We start from the raw sequence: 21,514 nt of genomic DNA on the forward strand, positions 1-21,514 counted from the left end.
TAGCATTGATGAAACACACAACTTTCCCTCACTATCATGATCCCAATCCTACCTTACAAGTCTGGTTAGACCAGAGGATGTACAGTGGTGCAGATAGGAACTGGAAACACAGGGAATCCAGCATAGATGAACCCCTCAGGACAAGTGGTGAGACTGGGAGGGTAGAGGGAAGGTGGGGTAAAAAGGGGGAATCGATTACAAGGACCTACATGTGACTTCCTCCCTGGGGGATGGACAACAGAAAAGTGGGTGAAGGGAGATATTGGGCAGTGTAAGATATGACAAAATAATAATAATTTATAAATTATCAAGGGTTCGTGAAGAAGGGGGTAGTGGGGAGGAGGGAAAAATGAAAAATGAGCTGATTCCAAGAGCCCAAGCAGAAAGCAAATGTTTTGAGAATGATGAGGACAACAATAGTACAGTGTGCTTTACACAATTGATGAATGTATGGATTGTGATAATAGTATGAGCCCTCAATAAAATGATTTTTTTAAAAAGAATTTACAGCCTACATTAAAAATACCTGGCAAACTTTGAACTGGGAGTCGAGCTTTCAGTCAAATCAGGAAGCAGCACAGTGGTTGCAGGTCTCGGTATTAAGCACCTGTGGCTCAGTGGCTGGTACGCCCCAATTAAGTCAACAATGAAAAGTTCATGAAGACTCCAGTCTCCTGATGACAAAACATCTCAATGCACCCCACACAGCACTGGAAAAGGCATGTATGTGTGCAAATGTGTTCACTCAACTTTGTAAACTAAGATATCTGGCAAAAGTTTCTATTTGTTGCTAAACAGAAAATACACCATTAAAAAGCAGACAGAGCCTTATTCATTTGTCATATAAGTCAAGTTAGACAAAAGGAAACATATTATATATAGATATAAAAAATTGATTCAAAGTAAAAAAATATTCAAAATGAAGAACTTGTCATACACAGTTAATTCAATAGCTTCCACTCTGTATCAAGACATTCTCAAAGATATGAATTGAAATATAATGAACAACTGATTTCTAAAAATAAAAGAAAAAGGAGACAGAACCCAAGGGAACGCAGGCAGTCCTCTAAGGCTGAACCTAAAGATGTGCATATGTGTCCCTCTAGCAGTATGAGCAGGGCCACTAAATGGTAGGTGGGCTGGAAGACAGATCCGTGCATAAGCAAGCAGTCAGTAACACGCCGTACAGTCAGAATATTGGCATAAGTAATGTGTCCCGAGGACACGCCAGCTTGGAGGCCTTCCAAGTGCTAGACTCTCAAAGACATGCAGGGTCACCTCTTCCTTCCTGGTTAGATTCAGCTGAGCTGAAAAAAGGGGGTGGAGGAAAAAGGGAAAAGATAAGGTAGGAGGTCAACCCCAAAGTAAGTTATCTATACTGAGAACTCTGCTATAAGATAGAGTTGGGCTTCTTCATCATGCAATGTTCATTGAGCAACCCCAATAAAAACAGAATGCTTTAAAGCAACATATCAATTCAGAAAGAAAAAACACTGCATGTATAGCTTTGAAATTAGTTCTTTAGACATTGTTGCTAATCCTAAAAAAAAGAAGGCAGGGTTAGTCTAATAGTTGCTCATCTTTCTTTAGAAGGCAATGTGTACACTGATTCTATGGAGTTAGAGTCCACTTTGGACAGTATACCTTGGAATCTCACTCCAATTTAAGAAAAAAATTTAGCACTGTGAAGCAACAATATGGTGAAAAGTCACACCCCTGCCTAATAACAGGTCACAAGGTAAGGTTGTTAGGTGCCTTCGAGTCTGCTTTAATGCACAGCAACCCTACATATAACAGAAGGGAAGTTGTTAATAGGGCTGATGAATTCATTAAGCATAATCTAAAGGATTATGGACCCCACGAAATACAGCCTCCACTAGTTAGAGACCAGAGGGACTCAATAGTCCCCCGCTACCACTGTCAACTGCTCGAATCAGGAACATAATAAAATGTCCTGGGCACAGTAAGAAGAAAACGTAACCATAGTGGCAGGTCCCCTGAGACTGGTCCTTCAAAGTTAGAACTGAATCTACTCCTAGAGATTACATTACAGCCAAACAAGAAACAAGGCTACAACCAGGCCTGTACAGTGAACAGTAACACTTGTGAGGAATATCCTCCTTGGGGCAACCAACCCTTTAAAACCTAACGGGCAACCTAAGTTCCGAAAGGAGATGGAAACTTCCTAGGGAGGAAGTGGGGAAGGGCGTGGTTGCATTGAGGGGATTGCAACCGATGTCACAGAACAAAATGTGTAAAAATTGTTGGAAGAGAAAATGAATTTACTAGGAAGACGTTCACTCAGATCACCAAAAAATGTTTTAATAAAAGTTATCAACCAAACACAAGGTGTAGATCTTGTCTTGTACAATAAATCTCAAAACAATTACAAAGAAATATGGAGCTTCTATTGTTTGGGGTTTCTGGCTTCCAGCAACGTATTGGAAATACACGACTGAATAAAACATAGGCACAGTTCCTGCCCTCAAGGATGTCAGACAGTAAATATTCATACAAATGAGCCAAGTACCAAGAATGATCGTGGCACTTGGTTCAGAACTGATTCAGCCAGGATTCAAAAGGACATACAACACAATTGAATCCCATTACTGCCCTAGCCCCTGCCCTAAAGGTTTCCCACTGATCTTAAAAATTGCAAACTGTATTAGAGCTTAGAGTTTACAGAAAGCTGCGGCTTCTTACAGAAGCCCATTTTGAAGCTGGACATAAATTCAGCCTTCACTGAATTCTTTCTGACCATTAACCAGCAATTTATAAAGCTTGGCCCTCAGGCGGTGTATTTAAAAGAGGATTTCTAAACTCCAGTAGCCGGTCCAGGAAAGGGTACACTCTTCCCCTCAGGGGCTTCCTGGGAAGGACCTTAAAGGAACTGGGGTACCAGGGCAGCATAGTCATTAGTCAAGCACTGACCAGGATGGTCAGAGGGAGCCAGACCCAATTCTGTAAACTTTTCTATCTGTAGTAGTGTACGTATCCCAATTACGGTCTCTTTCTTGAATATGTATATAATCCCACCAGCAACAGTGATGAACTAACATGCCTCCACCGTCCATCTTTCATCCTATTCTGATACCAAACTTTTCTTCCCAGGCTCTCTACCTCACTCCACTGGGAACGCAAATCTGCTGCAGTGGCCACACAGAATTTACAGATAATACTTGGGAAGTTAACAGATCACCACAATTCAGAATCAGAACACGTTCTGGCACTCTTTCTCAGCCAAGTCAGCAGGAATGTTTCTCTCTGGTCCTCAAACTCTTAGTCATGCATTTCCTTGGCCTCTAGCCTGCTTGTGCCAGTGTTACAAAGGCCACCCCACTCTGCATGCCAGCCTACTGTCTGAAGGCACTCCATTTTACTCTTTTGTGAGTCAAGAAACCCACCGCTGTCTCATAGTCTTAGCATGGTTTCTCTATTCTGTTGCATGGTTACAGTGCTGGGGCTCAGGTGTGTGCCTCTCCGACCTCCTGCCAGTGCAGGGAGGGATCTTGTGAACATTCAACTGGTGGCTCTTCTTTCTTGGCGGTCGTGGGATTCCCTGTCCTGCTTCTGAACTGGGCTCTCGTTATACACAGCGGAATGGTGAAACTGACCACTTCCTGAGTCAAGGTCTTCTGCAATTTTATTGGGGCCCTGGTGGCATAATGGGTTATGCATTAGGCTGTTGTCCTCAAGGTCAGTAGTTTGAAACCACCAGCCACACTGTGGAACAGAGATAATGCTTTCTACTCCGGGAAGAGTTACAGTACGAGAAACCCACAGGGGAAGTTCTACTCTGTCCTATAGGGTGGCTATGTGTCCAAATGGACTTGATGGTATTGAGTTTGGGTTTAGATTTGGTTTACTCCTAATTCGCATGCTCCCTCACATAGACTATCTATAAAAGAGCCTTACCAAGTAATGTCACTTCACCATGGGGTCTCTAAAAATATATATTTGAATTTAAGATCTTTCTTCACCTAGAATAAAAAATCCTGTGGCTTCTTATTAACTCTCCAACTGTATCTTGCCACAAGTCCCACCTCAGGTTTTAGCCACAAAGGCCTTCTTTCTATTCCAGGCCGCTCTCTGGCCCCAGGGCTTCAGCTCAGCAAGGGATATTCTTCCTCTTCTGTTTGCACCTAGGTAAACCCTGGCGGATCAGGAGCCCTGGTGGTGCAGTGGTTACCTGTTAGGCTGCCAACTGTAAGGTAGGTGCTTCAAAACCACCAGGCACTGCACTAGAGAAAGATGAGGTTTTCTACTCCCATAAAGTATAAGCCGACCTAATTTACCATAAAACGGTTTTTAAAAAGGTGCTGCAAAACTTGGCTTGTACTCGAGTATATATGGCAATTGAACTATGGAATGATGATATCTGCAATTAATTTTAAATAAAATAGTTTTTTTGGGGAAAAAAGTTACAGTCTCAAAAGCCCACCGTGGCAGTTCCACCCTACCCTATAAAGGTCTCGGTGAATCAGCATTGACTTGATAGCAGTGAGTTTGGTTGCTTGGTTTGGGAATTGGTAATCATGCTTCAGGACTGCTAAATGTTCTCAGTAACCTTCCCTGGCGACAACTCAAAGGCACCAAGACCAGAAGCTTACTCTAGAATCTGCCTGCTTATAGGGAACTGCCAATGAGCAAATGAAAATGCAGAGCAAAAATTTCTCAAATCATAGAGTAACTCCATGACACCCCTGAAGTCATCCGTCAATATTTACCCAAACAAATCGATTGTCAATTTCTTGACTTTGCAGAATGTCCTTTATAAACACGTTTGTTCAGTACAAACTATTGTTATGAGGCTTCATTAATTGATTTGTATATCTGATCCTGGGCAGCTTCTAGATCCATCAATTCTAGTTGAGTAAGCATTTAACTAGTGATTATAATCGTTTCTACTTTTAAAAAAGTCAGGTCAGGAATATCATTCCCACTGTAATATTGTTTCTATTGAGAAAATCCGATCAGACTTATATTATTTGACTTATAGGAAATGTTCCTGGCAGAAAGTACCAGACAAGTTGTAAGAGGTTTTCAGGGGGAACCAATACCCAGACAGGAGGCACCATGGATCAGAGACAAATAATTCCAATCAGTCAGCCCTGCGCTGTTTAATTCACAAGTCAGTCTCATTTTAGTCACCATAAATGGGCAGGGACTTGGCGGAGAAAATATAGTTAGAATATCAGAGGAAAGTCAGCTGGTAACTAAAAAGTAAATCTTCTTGTTCTTGCACCCAACTTCTAGTTTAGGGAGCATGCTACCTGTGAATAAACATTTAAAAATGAATTTGATCATACTCTGGGTTGTTGTCTGTTGTGACTGTGTTAGTCTGGGTAGATTAAAGAAACAAATCCAGGGAGACTCATGTGTATAAAAAATAGGTTTATATACAAGAGCAATTGAATCTTGAGGAAAATGTCCCAGCCCAGTCCATATCAAGTCCATAAGACCAATATAGCCCATATTTCCAAAACCAATCTACAAAGCCCTCTTCAGACTCACAAAATACATGCAAGGATGCTGAATGCAGGAGGGTCAACAGGCCAGTGGGTGGGAAGTCTTGTGGATCCATTGGCATTGTAAGCATCTGAACGCTGGCAGGGGTGTCCATGTAGCTTCTCCAGCTCCCAGGGAGTAGCACCATGGTCATGTGTCTTGTCAGTAGAGCATCTCTCAGGGAGTGAGCCTTGTCAGTAGAGAGTGTCCCAAGGAGTGAGCCTAGAGAGAGTGGGTCTCCCGTCTCCAAGGAGGAAAATATAGGAGCTCCCAGAGTTTTCAGGAGACCTTGTGCACACAGAGGCCTCATTGGCTATATCCTGATTAACAAGCCAGACTCCACCCTTTCACTCATAATCCTCTCAAACTGACACCAGATTATGTAACTACCACAGTGACCTTTGTGTCAGATCATGGCAGACTCATACAATGGGACCAGACTGTTGTGAACCTTTGAGATTTTGCTGTCTGGTTTTTCAGAAGTAGTTCACTAGGTTTTTCTTCATTGTCCACTTGAGTAGCCTGGAAACTCTGCTGAACTGGTTCAGTGTCATAACAAAACACAAGCCTCTTCTGACAGGTGATGGCTGTACCTGAGGTTCATTGGCTAGGAATCCATCCAAGGGCTCCCTCTGGGAAGGTAAGAATTGGACTAGTGAACTGCCACCGCCCCCTTCTTTTGGATTAGAAGATTGTAACACTACCCAAGTTTTCAGTCACAATAATCTAGAAGTCTCCCTAGACTGACGACTCCTGGACCCAGTTCAGTCCCTAGCAACTCCTATTCTCATTTCACCTCTCCCCACCCCCTTACTTATCTCTCCACCTCCTGCAGGAGGTTCTTTCATAGAAAGTCAAATATAAACCATTCTTTCTTTGATGCAAGGTCATCCACATTGATTGGCATGTTACGTTTTTGCACTTCTGGCATTTAGAAGAACCAACAAATTAGTGTTGTTTCCACTTGCAGTTGGGAGATGTAGGTTGTATTGAATGTCTAATAGTATTTTCTAAGATTGGAGACAGTAATAGTGTGGATTACATGGTATTGCCTACTCACTTGTAACCCTGTGTGTAAGCTTCATTATTGATTGTTATGACAAAAATATGGTATAAACAAATAATACCTGTCAAACATTGGAATTGTTTTTTCAAAGGGAAATGTTTACGCTCCAGAAAGCATAGGGATAATGCTGGGAGCCTTCTTTCACATTTTTGCCAGAGTCTTGTTTGTGGAGAACTTTCTGTAGATCAGTGATATTTCTCTGCTAACAGAATCTGGTAGTGTAGTGGGTTATGCATTGGGCAGTAGTTAGAAGGTCAGCAATTCAAAAGCACCAGCAGCTCCATGAAAGAAAGATAAGACCTACTATTCCTGTAAGGAGTTACAATCTTGGAAACCCAGGGACAGTTCTACTCTGTTCTGTCCTTTAGAGCCACTATGAGAAAGAATAGGGTTGCTAGCAATCGGTGAGGCCCCAATTGCTCTCCTTCCTCCTTTACTCTTCAAATACTTTACTGTATTCCCAACAGCTGCTCTCAAAACCTGAAATAAATGCAAGCAACTCCTTGAGGTGCTACAGCAAAGTGTAAAAAAAGCAGAAGGTGCCTGGCTGTCCATCCAAATACTGTTTGGGGTCTTAAATGCTTATATTCAGGGGTGGGGAGTGGGTGGGGATGAGCTGATACCAGAGACTGAAGTAGAAAGAGAATGTTTTGAAAATGATGAAACATGTGTACAAATGTGCTTGACAATGGATGTATATATGAATTGTGGTAAGAGTTGTAAGGGGACCCAATAAAACGATTTGGAAAACAAAATGCTTGTATTCAAACAAGAAGCCATCTAAGCCAAGGAGTCAACTAAGTCCACTCGGAAGAAACACACTAGCTTGTGTGCTTCAAAGATGACAATTATAAAATCCAAATATGATGAAAGGAAAAGTATCTGAGCTTAAAATTTTGAACACCCAATGTGTGGAAGGCTGTGGAGGGCAGTGGGAGCCCAAAACCCATCTGTGGATTATCTAGTCAGATTAAGCCACTGGCAGATCTCCTCAAGCCACAGGCCAAGGTCTGGAACAGCCTTACTATCAAATATAGACCACTGCAATCCTGACTAGGGCAAATAAACCTTGATACTTGGCCAGGTGACCCTCCTCTACACCAGCGGTTCTCAACCTGTGGGTTGCGCCAACCCTTTCACAGGGGTCGCCTCATTCCTAACAGTAGCAAAATGACAGTTATAAAGCAGCAAAAAAAAATTGCTTTATGGTTGGAGGTTACCACACATGCGGCATTAGGAAGGTTGAGAACTACTTAACCTTAATTTGTCCTAGATTCAAGGATCTTGCTTGATCCTGGCTTTTTAAATAGTAATGGAGATTTTAGGTTTTATTTTTTTAATTTAATCATAAATATATTTTTAAGATCATTTTATTGGGGGTTCTTATAACAATCCATACATCAATTGCATCAAGCATACTTGTGCATATGTTGCCATCATTATTTTCTAAACATTTACTTTCTACTTGAGCCCTTCGTATCCACTCATCTTTTTCCCTCCCTCCCCCTTCCCACTCTCGTGATCCATTGACAAATTACAAATTATTATTTTCATATCTCCTTTTCCCTGCAGTTTCTCCCTCCCCCCTCCTCTCCCCACCTTTCCTCTCCCCTCCTGTTATCGCTAATCCCCCACTGCTGTTCCTGAGGGGTTTATCTGACCTGGATTTTGTGTGTCCTGAGCTCTTATTTGTACCTGTGCACATGCTCCGGCCAAGCCCACAGTGAAAGGCTGGATTGGGGTCATGACAGTGGGGGGTGAGGAAGCCTCGAGGAACTGGAGGAACGCTGTGTGTTTCATCGGTGCGATAGTTCACCCTGGTTCACTCATCCCTTCCTTGCGACCCTTATGTGAGGGATGTCACATTGTCTACAGATGGGTTTTGTGTGTCTGCTCCGACCCCCCTCGTTCTCAACCATATGTTTTTATGTGTTGTTTTGGGTCTTCTGGTGCTGGTTAACCTGATCCCATGGACACCTCATGATTGCATAGGCTGGTGTGCTTCTTCCATGTGGGCTGTGTTGATTCTCAGCTAGATAGTTGCTTGTTTAACTCCCCCTCATTCTCAACCATATGTTTTTTATGTGTTGTTTTGGGTCTTCTGTTACCGGTTAACGTGATCCCGTGGACACCTCATGATCGCATAGGCTGGTTGTGCTTCTTCCATGTGGGTTTTGTTGATTCTCGGGTACATGGTTGTTTATTTAACTTCAAGCCTTTAAGACCCCAGACACTGTATCTCATGTATTGCCATATAAATATATATACATATACCAATACTTCTTTTTATGATTATATTTGCTTAAGTGCACACCTATGTTTATACCTCTATCCATAGCTTTGCTTTCCTGTTTCCTTTTACCTTACTGATGGGGGTTTTGCTTTCCTGCTCATTGTGGTATTTTACTTCATTTCTTTTTTTTTTGTTCTTTATTTTGCTGTTGGGTTTAGCAGTTTACGAAGCACAGAATGAGTGGATGCATATAGATAATAACTGATCTATGGATTTGTAGGGAATATAGGGTGGGTAGGAGGATGAAATGGGGAGGGGAGGAGATTTAGGGAGGACACAGTGAAGGAGGGAGAGGGAGGGAACACTAGAACTGAATGTGATTACACAGCTCATTTTAAAACTCATTGAATAGAAACTGAACATTCAAGTAATGCCAAATTCAGCAGTCAAATTAGGAGACTCTGCAACATATGGAGGGGCTGTGGATACATAAAATTGGCAAGCTTTTACAGAGTGGCTTGCTTCCTCTCCTGAAGGTGATCATCCACGGATTCCTAGACCCCTGTGGCTGGTTTGCTTGGATTAAAACTTGGAATTTGGTTCCACAGAAAGGATAATCAATCCCTAAATGGGCTATGAGCATATGAAGAAATCTGCTGATGGGTAAATGGATGGCCATCATCATGTGGGGCTCACTCGTTCGACTTAAGAGCCCGACCTAATAATCCAGGGATCATTTAAAGCTCTTCAGAATCACCAGGGATCATCATGCTGTGACTTGAGATAAGAATGTAATTTAATCAGGGCTGAAATATCAAGGTTTGACTGTCTCATGAATATGGGTGTATCTTATGATGCTAAAAAACAAAGGTATCCAATATATTTGCCATTCTAATGAATTTCTCTCAGAGTAAAGGTGTTTTAGCAAATACTAGGGCTGATGAGGAAGAGAAAATACAAATTGGGAGAAATTTTCAGTTATCAGATATCCAAAAAGGGTCTCATCTCAATCTAGTTTTTAAAACCTCAACAACTTAACAGCCAAAGGACACAATCAAAAATGGCCAAAGGATTTTTTTGAGGGAATACATTTTATTGCAAACCTTAAATATTCTTTAGACAGAACATATTTCCAAACAAGGCTCTAATGTGGCCTACAAAGAAAACAAGCTTTTGGATTGGGGGAGGAGAGTGCACAGGGGTCAGTTGGCTCCAAGGACCCCCTTCAAGAATGCTCTTCATCCAGTTCAGCAGCTTTGGCCACAGCCTCCTCAATAGGGTTCCACTATAGAAGGCCTGCTCGGGGAGATGGAAAAATATGGAACACTTCACGAATTTGCATGTCATCCTTGCGTAGGGGCCATGCTAATAATCTTGGTATCATTCCAATTTTAGTATATGTGCTGCCAAAGCAAACACTAGCCAAAGGATTTTTAACAGACATTTCATCAAAAAGAATATTCAAGTGGCCACCAAGCACATGAAAAGATGCTCAATGACATTAGTCATAAGAGAGACATTGAAACTATAATGATACCTCCTCACAGATATTAGAATAGCAATGATCCAACAAAAGAAAAGGAACAGTCATTGGAGAAATTATGAGAAACTAGAACCTTAATCCCCTATGAATGTTGAACATAGAACTATTTTAACAAAAAAAATTTTAAAAAGAACTACTACTTTAAGCATATCCAAACCAAACTCTTTGCCAACGAGTTGCACTTGTTATGACGCAGCAATTCCAAGCCTAATAATATACACAAGACACTTACTTGAAAGCCGAGAGTCAAACAAATAGTTGTATACCACTGTTCATTGTAGGACTACTTACAATAGCCATGTAAACAACGGATAGATGCAACCACAGATGATTAGATAAACAAAATGTGCTATATACACATAACAGGCAACTACTACTAAGCCATAAAGAGAAATGGAAGTCCTGATTCATACGACTCACAGATAAATCATGAAAACACCAGGCTGCGCAAAATAAGTCAGTCCCAAAAGGCCCAATTTGTAATCTCATTTACATGAAATAAGAAAATATAGAATCCAAAGATTATTAAGTGGTTGTCTGGAGTTTCACTCACTCTCGCATTCACTCACTCACTCACTCACTGTCACTGAGTTGATTTCAAGTCATTGAGATCCTACAGGACAGAGCAGAAACGCCCCTGTAGGTTTCTGAGACTATAAAAACAAAAACTCGCATCAATCTCCCACAGCTGGTGGTTGCAAACTGCTGACATTGTGGCTATGTAACCAGCTACACCCAAGGGTGTCCAAAGGAGGTGTTTTTGCCTATAGGGCACAAAGTTTATTCTAATAGAAGGGAAAAGGCAGCGAAACTGGATTCATAACTTTATATGATCTTAGTCAAAGGGCCGAGAAGTAATTGGATTCATAACTTAAAAAATATATAGTATATACTTGTGAAGAAGCCTAGTTTTTCAGGACATTTTTAATGTAGTTTTTGTGGTAAAATTAGGTGCCTTGGCTGATATTCAGGTCGGCTTACACTCAAGCGTATACGATAATCGAAGACACTGAATATAGAAAGCCTCATCCTTCCCCCATAGAGCAAGCTAGTAGTTTTGAACTGCTCACCTTCTGGTTTTCAGCAAAACACATAACCCACTATGCGAACAAAGTTCCACAGAAATGGTAGGGATGCTGTGTTAGTCTGGGTTGACTAGAGAAACAAATTCATAGACACTCATAAGTGCATAAGAAGGAGCTTTATACACAAGAGCAACTGAATCTTGAGAAAACATCCCAGCCCAGTCCAGATGAAGTCCATAAGTCCAATATTAGCCCCTATGTCTGATACCAATCTATAAAGCCTCTGCAGATTCATGAAACACATGCAATGACACTGAGTGCATGAAGATCACAGGCCAATGGGTGGAAGGTCTTGTGGATCCAGTGGCGATGTAAGCATCGCAGGGCTGGCAGGGGTCTCCACGTGGCTCCTTCAGCTCAGGGCACAAGCGTAACTCCATGTGTCTTGTCACCAGAAATGTCTTGCAGGGAGTGAGCCTGTGTCCTGCCTCCAACGAGCTATTTATCTCCCCTTTGCATCCCCAAATGAGGTCATCAAGCCGCGCCCTGACAAGCTAAACTCTACCCCTTCACTCTTAATCCTCTATTGACAACAGATTATATAAACTACCACAGATGGCTTATGTTTTGTTGAATATACTTGTACAATATACATATATATTTTTAAACGAGATAGGGAGGAGGTTGAACATAGTGTTAAGTGTCTAGGCTCTGGAGCCAGATATGTGACTTCAAGTCTTGGCTCTGTGTCCTACTAGCTATGGGACCTGGGAAAAATTCCCTTAACCACAAAATGCCTTAATTTCTTCCTTTGCTTAAATGGAGATTATGATGTTGATGATGATTGATGTTGCAATGTGTAACAAGCATCGTTCATGTAAAGAACTCAAAGAATGTTAGTTGTATTGCATTATAAGAAATTCCTTTGCTGCTACTCTTTCTAACAGGTAAAAGAAAATTAATGTCTAGGTAAACAAAACAAAAAATAAAGCCTAATACAAATCACCGAAATACATCTGCACGGTTATTATATTGGAAACACCATGGGCACAAATGCAATGATGTGGCCACTAATATAAAGTAAAACCAGAGATACGATCTTTGTAGAATGAAGACAGAGAAGGAAGCAAAGGTAACAAATCCAAAATGACCTTGAGTATTTCTTTACATGAATCTTTAAAGGGCTAACTAAACAGATCACCCTTCTGAATTAGAGTATATATAACAGACATACTCCTTCACTAACATTCACTAAAACCTTCAATGGAACTAGAAGACCAGAGTTCACTAAAAACCACGGCATCAAAGGAGCTAAAACCCAACTTCAAAAGCCTTCTCAACTGTTAATGATACACAATTCCCTTTAGGGTCGAGTGTACGAAGTAGCAGAGAATAGGGGTGCAGTAAATGGGTTTGAAGCAAGAGAACACTGCATGTACATAACTATGGCTAACATGGGATTTCTGTAACACCTGCAATTCAGGGAAGTCTGGGTGCTGGAGTGACGGGCGCATGCACAGGCAGACAGTGTCAGGGAACTGCCTATCTTGGCCTGGTGCTCTAAGGGGCAAGGAAAGCAGAGCAGGGAGCAGGCCTGGACAAACAGAGGCACAGATAAGAGTCTCAAGTACTCACCTTCTACTCTTCCTTCCCAATCAAGTTTACAAGTGTGAGATCCTCTAACTCAAAAAAGCTTGGCCCTTTTTATTAAAGTAAATTTTTGAAGTACTCGTGTGGTGCTCAGCAGCATTCCCATGTGGACGTCACGCGAAAACCACCTGTTTCCCAGGAGGCTCTGTTTCCCTCTGGTAATATTTGAGAGTTGGTTTCCTATGTGAATCCAAAGTTCTACAGATATACATTTTTACCAAGTTAGAAGCCTCATGAAGGTATGTTCAAAGTAAGAACATCCACATAAGTAGGCCTTTACTAAGAGTGCCGGAATGGTTATATTATGAAGGGCTAGTGATTCAACTCCTGTCCCCACGAACACACTTGGCTGCCTCTCCAGTGTTCTCCCTGCTGTGGTCTCATCCCTCCCACCCACTCCATTACTGACAAACTCCAGGCCCAAGAGACCTTACTCTCTCAGCTTTTGGGGCCCATAGCCTCCTGCCAGCTCCAAACTGACTCCCAGCTCACGTTCTAGTGTCAGACATTTAAAGAAAATAAAAAAGCCAAACTCACTGCCATCAAATCACTGCTGACTCATAATGACCCCCTGTGGGTTTCCACAACAGCAACTGTTTACAGGAGAAGAAAACCCAGTCTTTCTCAAGAGGAGCTGCGGGTGGTTTCTGAACTGGCAACCTTAGGAATTGCAGCCCAATGTGTAACCACTATGCCACTGGGGTGCCTTAAAGAGAATGCTACTTTTTAAAGTAGACGTGGTCTGTGTTTGACTTTAGTGACAACAGATATTGTAAGACCCAATGATATCAAGAACCCCTGAAAAACTTGTGGATTAGAGATTTAGATAAGCTGCCATAAACATTTATTAATCATTTTTATTGAGGGTTCTTACAGCTCTTATCATAATCCATACATAAATCTATTGTGTCAAGTACATTTCTATATATGTTGCCATCATCATTTTCAAAACATTTTCTTTCTACTTGAGTCTTTGGTATCAGCTCATTTCCCCCCTCGCTTCCTTCATGAACCCTTGATAATTTATAATTTTTTTCATGTCTTACACTGACCGCAGTCTCCCTTCACCCACTTTTCTGCTGTCCATCCTCCTGGGAAGGGGTTAAATGCAGATCATTGTGATAGGTTCCCCCTTGTTCCTCCCACCTTCCCCTTCCCCTCTGGAAGCATTCTTATTATTGGCCTTGAGAGGTTTATCTGCCCTGGATTCCCTGTGCTGTGAGCTCTTATCTCTACCAGTGTACATGCTTTAATCTAGCCAGATTTGTAAATTATAATTGGAGTCATGATGGGGGCGGGGGTGGGGGTGGTAGAGAGGGGAAGTTGTAAAGAACTAGAGGAAAGTTGTGTGTTCTGTCAGTGCACCCTGACTGGCTCATCTCATCCTTGTGACCCTTCTGTAAGGATGTCCAATTGCCTACAGATGGGCTTTGGGTCTCCACTCCGACCACCCCCTCATTCACATCGATATGATCTTTTGTCCTGGGTCTTTGATGCCTGATACCTGATCCCATTGAAACCTCATGATCACTCGGCTTTTCTTTAACACATCTAACAGTAAATGTTTTATAATTAGGAAAAATTCAGGGATTTCATTGAGTGTCTGGGTGTGGTGCGTAGGAGAAGGGGGCCCTGGGAAAGTCTGACTGTAGCGCCCATACTGACTGTGCTTCCAAGGCAGTATACAGTGCATGCATTCTTCAGAGCTTTGACACACTGAAGCCAGTCACAGTTGTGTTAAGATGCACTGAAAGACGTTTGAATCATTGTATTATAGTCACCTTTAGGAACTACTATCTTTACTTACAAGTGCACTAGTGTCACAGTGGTTACAGGACTAGCTGCAAAGAAAAAAGTGGGTAGTCTGAAACTACCAGCTGTTCAGCAGCAAAAAGATGTGGCAATTCTGCTTTTGTAAAGATTTAAAGCCTTGGAAATCCCATGGTGCAGTTCTATCCTATTCTATGGGGTCACTCAGAATCAACATGATAGTAATGGATTTTTAATTTTTATCTTTTAAATTCCTCTATTTACGGCGCAAGGTCTAAAAACAAGCAAACAAACAAACAAACAAAAATAACTCACCACTATCAAGTCAATGCAACTCATAGCAACCCTACAGGACAGGGTATCACTGCCCCATGAGTTTCTGAGACTGTCTGGGAATATAAAGCCCATCATTCTCCCTTGGAGCAGCTGGCAGTTTCGAACTGCTGACCTTATTGTAAGCATCCAAAATATAACCACTATGCCAACAGAGTTCCTAAGGCCCAAGGCAGGCATTTCAAATTACTGTACTTGGCATGTCCCATTGAATAGCTTCGCTTTGGAAAGAATTAAGTTTGACAAAGAAGTCTCCACCTCAGGAAGTGAGCTGTAGACCACTAGAAAGATTGCTCCTCCTAGGTTGTGCAAGCAATCAACACACAACTGCTAACAGAAAAATTGGAGGCTCAAGTTTACCCAAAGGTGCCTCAGAAGAAAGGCTTGACAATCTACTTTCCAAAAAAAAAACAGTCTTTGAAAACTGTATGCAGGGAGGAGGTCCAAGATGGTGGAATAGTCATCACGTCATAATGCCCCTTTTACAATAAAGACCAGGGAAAACAAATGAACCAGAACTAGATGCCAACTTTGCAACCGTAATCTTCAAAGGCAAGGCTGAAAAATTTCATGACACCAAGATCCTGTGAAAGAGACAGCACCTTCACCTCACTCTCCATGCTAGCCTTAGTAGCACCCACAATTGCCCTGCCCCGCCCCAGAGCCTGGAGCCCAACTCTTTTACTCAGCCCACTCCTGTGCTCAGCTACACACGCATAGGGAGCCAACAAACTAGTGATACCTTTCATGTACTTGCACTGGAGAGCCAAAGACAGGTGGCACCCCCACCCGCCACAATCTTTAACATGCACTGCCTCAACTCCTGCAATGATTCTTATGCAGCTGGAAGTCTGTACTCACCTGGACCTTCCCAAGCAGCCCTGCCCAGCCAAAAACATCAGTTCAGTCTGTTAGAACATAATGTGGGTGGACGAGTGACACCCATGAACCGTTCCCCAAGCACCTGTAAGCAAAACCACCCAGTGACCCTTTAATCATTAAACAGTCTTTCTTTCTCATTTCTGGTGGATCTTGCCTTTAAGTCTACTTTCTCTGCGACGAATATTGCCACTACTGCTCTTCTTTGTTTCTTGCTTGCTTCAGGGAAGGCAATCAAAGACTCAAGGAGAACACCAGTCAAGAGGACTAACTGATGATGCAAACCACAGGCTCCACTAGCTAGAGAGCTGAAGAACCATTCCCGACTACTCGGATCAAGAACCCAGTAAGTGGTCCTGGACCGAGTGGATGAAAACCGGTCAAATGAAATTCAAACTCATTATAAAAAAAGGCCAGGCTTTCTAGTCAGAGATAGACTGGTGGAACCCCTGAGAAGGCGGCCTTTTGACACACTTTAGGTCTGGATCTGAAGCCATGCATGGAGAATCACATCCAAGCCAAACAACAGATGGGCCTATAAAGTGAATTCTAACACCCGTTGAGAACAATCAACCATGTAAGACCAAGAGGGCAACATCTACCCCCCAAAATTGTTCAGGAAGCAGGATGGGGCAGGGAAGAAGGGCCCATGGCAGCAGGTCACTCAAGGAAGAAGTGGGAAAAGTGCTATGACACTGAGGAGACTGTTACTTAAGTCAAGCAACCAAATGTGTATAAACTGTGGAATGGGAAACTAATGCAACCAAATCACCATAAATTGCTAAAACCACATTTGCTTATGCACCCATTTTGTCTTCAGTGATTGTGTCGGGAGGATGAACATCTCAGACTGCCGATTGGTTAGAACAAAGTGTTCTTGTATTGAGGGAGGGTATGAGCAGAGGCCTAAAGTCCATCCCCTACCTCAGTGTATTGGCATATAAATATATGTACATGGGCCAATACCTTTATTTTTGTGTAATGTATTTACATATGTACACCACTATGTTTATATTTATATCCATTGCTTTGCTTCCTTGGTCCTTCTGTTTCCTTTGACCTTCCTCCTGCCCCACTGTCACTTCCCCCTTATTTCTGCCTCTTGGTACCTCCTTGAAAACAGGTGGATAAGCAAATGTGGTGAAGAAGGTGGGTGGTGCCTAGCTACTAAAAGATGTTTGGGGTCTTAAAGGCTTGAAGATACACAAGCTGCCATTCAGCAGTGAAGCAACCAGTCCACATGGAAGAAGCACACTGCCGGTGTGATCATGAGGAGTCATAGGGACCGGGTAATAGGCTTCAGAAGACACATAACAAATGAAAACAAATGGTTGAGAATGAGGTGGGATGGAGCAGAGATCCAAAGTCCACCTGTAGACAGTGGAACAATCTCCCCACAGAGGGGCCACAGGGAAGGGATGAGTCACCAGGGTGCAGTAAAGCATCGATAAAACACACTCTATTCCTCTGGTTCCTTGAGGCTTCCTCACCCCCAACTACCATGACCCCAGTGCTGCTTCTCAATTCAGACTAGACCAGCATATGTCCACAGGTATAGAAAGGGATGGGAGCTCACAACACACAGAATCCAGGAACAGGAGTGGGGATAGTGACACCAGAAGGGTAGGGGGAAGCGGGGGAGAGGAAGGGAGAAAGAGGGAACTGATCGCAATGATCAACACATAATCATACACCCTTCTACATTTGGAAGAACAACAGAAAACATCAGGGAAGGGAGACAGCGGACAGTGTGAGAGATGAAAATAATAATGTACAATCTATGAGGGTTGGGGGAGGAGGAATGGGGTAAAAAATGAGCTGATACCAAGGGCTCAATAGAAAGTAACTGTCTAGAAAAGAATGAAGGCAACATATGTACAAACATGTCTGATTCAATTGAAGTATGGATTGTGATAAGAGTTGTATGAGCCCCTAGTAAAATTATTTTTTAAATTGATAAAAAGATTAAATTATATAAAACAACAAAAAAGTAAAGTGCTACTGAGAACATTTTACTGATATACATCGAGTCACCTTCGACTGAAATCAATTCCATGGCAACTGGTTCGGATTGAGATTATTCAGACAACTGTGTTGGAATCTCTATCACATAAATTTGATTATGAATCTTCTTGCTTTTATGCTCCCAATGTACATTGATTTTAAAAATGTATGTGTAAGAATTTATAACAAAGGGACATGCATTGCTTAACCTTGAGAATTTGCATGAACTCAGGTATCTAGCTATCAATCAGTATATATAACCTTGTCATTTGATACCTCCTCTGATAAACTTTGGTCCTGATCTGTTTTTTAATGCTTATTTTTTCTTCATATTGGGGCTTATTTCTGATGTATTTTGTCATTGTGGACAGCCCCCTTCATGTTTTTCTGGTTTTTGGTATATGAAACCCAGGATTGATAAACTTACAGAGACAAAGAATAAGGGTTCTTTGGGGGGTACAGTGAGACAGGGTGGTAAGGGGGAGCTGGTATCAAGGAGTTCGAGAAGGAAGAAAATGTTTTGCAACTGATTGCCATAGCAATGGTACAACACTGCTTGATGTGACTATACTATGAAATTGTATATCTGTAAACGCTCCCACTATTATGGTTTTGGGGGGGAAATGAAACAAAAAAATAGTGTATTATATAACAATATAACATGCCATTATATTTTATACATATAAATCATTATTTTGTATTATATTTATTGTAAACACTATATGATATAATAAATTATATAATTACTATATTAGCAATCAGTATATTATTAAACAAAAAATCAAATCCATAAAACAAATTGGGGTGGGGGGGTTAGGGTTTTCAAGTTTACTAACAGTCAGTTGTTCCCAATCTGGTAAACACAGGATTTCTTTGTATTTTCCCAAAAAAGAGCTTATTTTTTTAGGTCAGTGGCTACAAATCTCAGCAGTGATCACCTCTGTGTTTGATTTAGAATGGACTGTATTTGATCATGTGGATTAAATATCCAGTTAAAACCAGCTTTTAAATGTTCACATTTAAGGTTAGGTTGAGCAACTGTCCGTGGCACAGTGATGCAAATCCACTGTGCAAATTTGAAGGTTTGCTTTACTTTTGCCATGATTCTCTTTCTTCAGGGATGAATATTTTCCCAGCAACCCGTTAAAAGGAGGATTTGGCTCTAAGTGACCATGAAATACTATCAAGAAATGATGTTTCCAATTCACCCCTAGGAGTTCGCATTCCAAATTTCTAAGTAACAAATAAGTAGAACATCGTAAAACAATAAAACAATAAATAAGTACAACATAGTGGGCTGTACATGAGTTGTCATAACGTATGCTTTATATGAAGCTGATAAGCACTAGTTCAAATAAATGTCAGATTTTGATGGACAGGAAGCACATAACCTAGAACTCAAGTCAGGCTCAGCCCCAGAGTGACCTCAGAGAGTGGTTGTCTGGCACTCGGAACTACTGCTATAGCATTTACTACAGATGCCTTTTCTAAACAAAACAAAACTGGGAACCCTAAGCCCAATTACTTTCACTCATGATTCCATTCACCTGCCCCAAATGCAGGGCCTCCCCTCTTCATACACTGCTCTGGATTTCTTTCTTCCAATCCTACATCATAACCCTATTGGTTCCCTTCTTCCCTCTCCCAACATGCTGATTAAGTCATACCCACCCCTCCTTGTTAATCAAGTTCCTACATCATTTGTATGGGAATCTTCCCTACCCAGCTCCTTGCCTTCCTCGAGACTTGGCTGTGTTGTGAGGACTCTGCCCCTGTGAACCCTCTATCTGCATCCAAGAGACAGTAGCCAGCTTCCTCTTGCCTACCCATTGCTCACGCATCCAGTCTCATTAAACGTGCCCCCCTCCCTGTAGGCTCATACCATCTGGAGATTACAGTGTTACCTTCCTCCTCAGGGTCACCTACTCATCTCCTAGATATTTCCCTTCATCCATTCAAATCACTGGCATCCTCTTCACACTGCCTGTCATTATCTGATGACATTTCAATTTCCAGGTAAACAACCCACCCCTCACCTCTTCCCTAATTCCTTAACCTCCTTATCTTCAGTGACCTTTACCATCTCTCATCATCTCTATCAAACACAGATCTCCCGGTTACTGACTGACATCGACTAAAGACTTTGCAACTTGGCATTCAGTATCATTCTCCCTGCCAACTCTTGCCATAGAACTTTGAAAATCCATCATCCATATGAACAGCCCATCCAAAACCACAAATCTGCAAGTCCTGTCATTTCTTTGCACTTCATCTTAGCCAATGGCCTCTATGCTGACATCTTAGGATCTGTTACCACCTGCTGCTTCACTTCACACTTCAAATAGCTCTCCCACTCTTACAATTTCCACTCAAAAGCTCTGTAAGACTTCTCTTGAGCCCACACTCACAGTTTCTCATGCTTCACTTTCTCAACACCACAGCCATTCATGGAACCTATTATCTCATCAGCCTGCTCAAGTCCCTTCCCACCCTGACTTTCTGCCATACTTGCAGTCCTACAAGACCAATTTCAAAAGCTGAGAATTGTTTTTGGTAAAACCACCACATTTATGTGAAGATTGATGGTATTACAAATTCCTCAGTGCCACCTCACAAATCTCCATCTGATCTCCACTATCCCAAGTGCCTATTTCCAAGTCCCATGACTCTAGCTTTACTCCTGCCTATACAGGTGACAACTGGGTAGTTAGTGATCTCTACTTGATCTCTAGGTTGTAATATCCATTGCAAAAGCTACACAGAACCCAGACAAAATTCATGCTTAAAGGGTTTATTAAGGAAGTCAACAAGCTGTAATGCTAATGAGAAATACTAAGGGTTAAGTTGTTTATCAGGTCATGTTGCAAAGTTCTGTCAAATCTGCTGGGAGCCTAAACTAAAAGGCATTCGGCTCAAGCTGTGGTGTTCAGCAAACTCAGCAACCTGATTTTAAGTACCCAGCTTCCCCAATTAAATGCCCCCACTCCACAAACCAGCCTCCTGAACAAAATAACTCATCTTAAGTTCTCTGTGGGTTGGGGAGTTCATCACTCTGTTCTATGCTCTTGTTCCTTGTTCGCTCCGCTGGTGGTCTAGCTGTCTTCTAGATCCAGGAGGTTCCCTATACAGGGATCTCAGATTCAGAGGACATGCTTCACTCCTGGATCTTACTGGTAATGAGATCCTTCCTCTTGCTTCTGAGAGGGCTCATTTTTATGCACAGCAAGATGTCATTCTAGATAATTCCATTAGCAATTATTCACAGGTGAATCTTATCAGATCTTGTCTCATCTTAACCAGATCTATGGAGGATAAGTTCCCTTGGGAGGAGTTCATAGATGTTGGCTAGAAGAGGCCCATGCCTACATCCCTTAGGAAATTAGGGTCATCTGGTGTCCATTTCTGTAAACGTCCAGTGTATACCTCAGAGCTCTCCTGAGAGTTGCAGAACATGAGGCATCCTCTCTGGATAGCTTTCTGCTCTCATAAAGACTTACAACCTT

At 41.9% G+C, this 21,514-nt stretch overlaps 1 protein-coding gene and 1 non-coding gene across 3 annotated transcripts in view; both read right to left on the bottom strand.

Moving 5' to 3' along the window:
* The window catches only part of ATP11C (ATPase phospholipid transporting 11C (ATP11C blood group)), a 202,989-nt gene that overhangs the window by 108,046 nt on the left and 73,429 nt on the right, over positions 1-21,514 (bottom strand). The window lies entirely within an intron of this gene.
* Positions 10,120-10,226, bottom strand: LOC142435223 (U6 spliceosomal RNA). Its single transcript, XR_012781327.1, has one exon. It is a non-coding gene; the product is annotated as a U6 spliceosomal RNA (small nuclear RNA).

Source organism: Tenrec ecaudatus, chromosome X (genome assembly GCF_050624435.1).
Source record: "Tenrec ecaudatus isolate mTenEca1 chromosome X, mTenEca1.hap1, whole genome shotgun sequence".
In the NCBI taxonomy this organism is placed as follows: domain Eukaryota; kingdom Metazoa; phylum Chordata; class Mammalia; order Afrosoricida; family Tenrecidae; genus Tenrec; species Tenrec ecaudatus.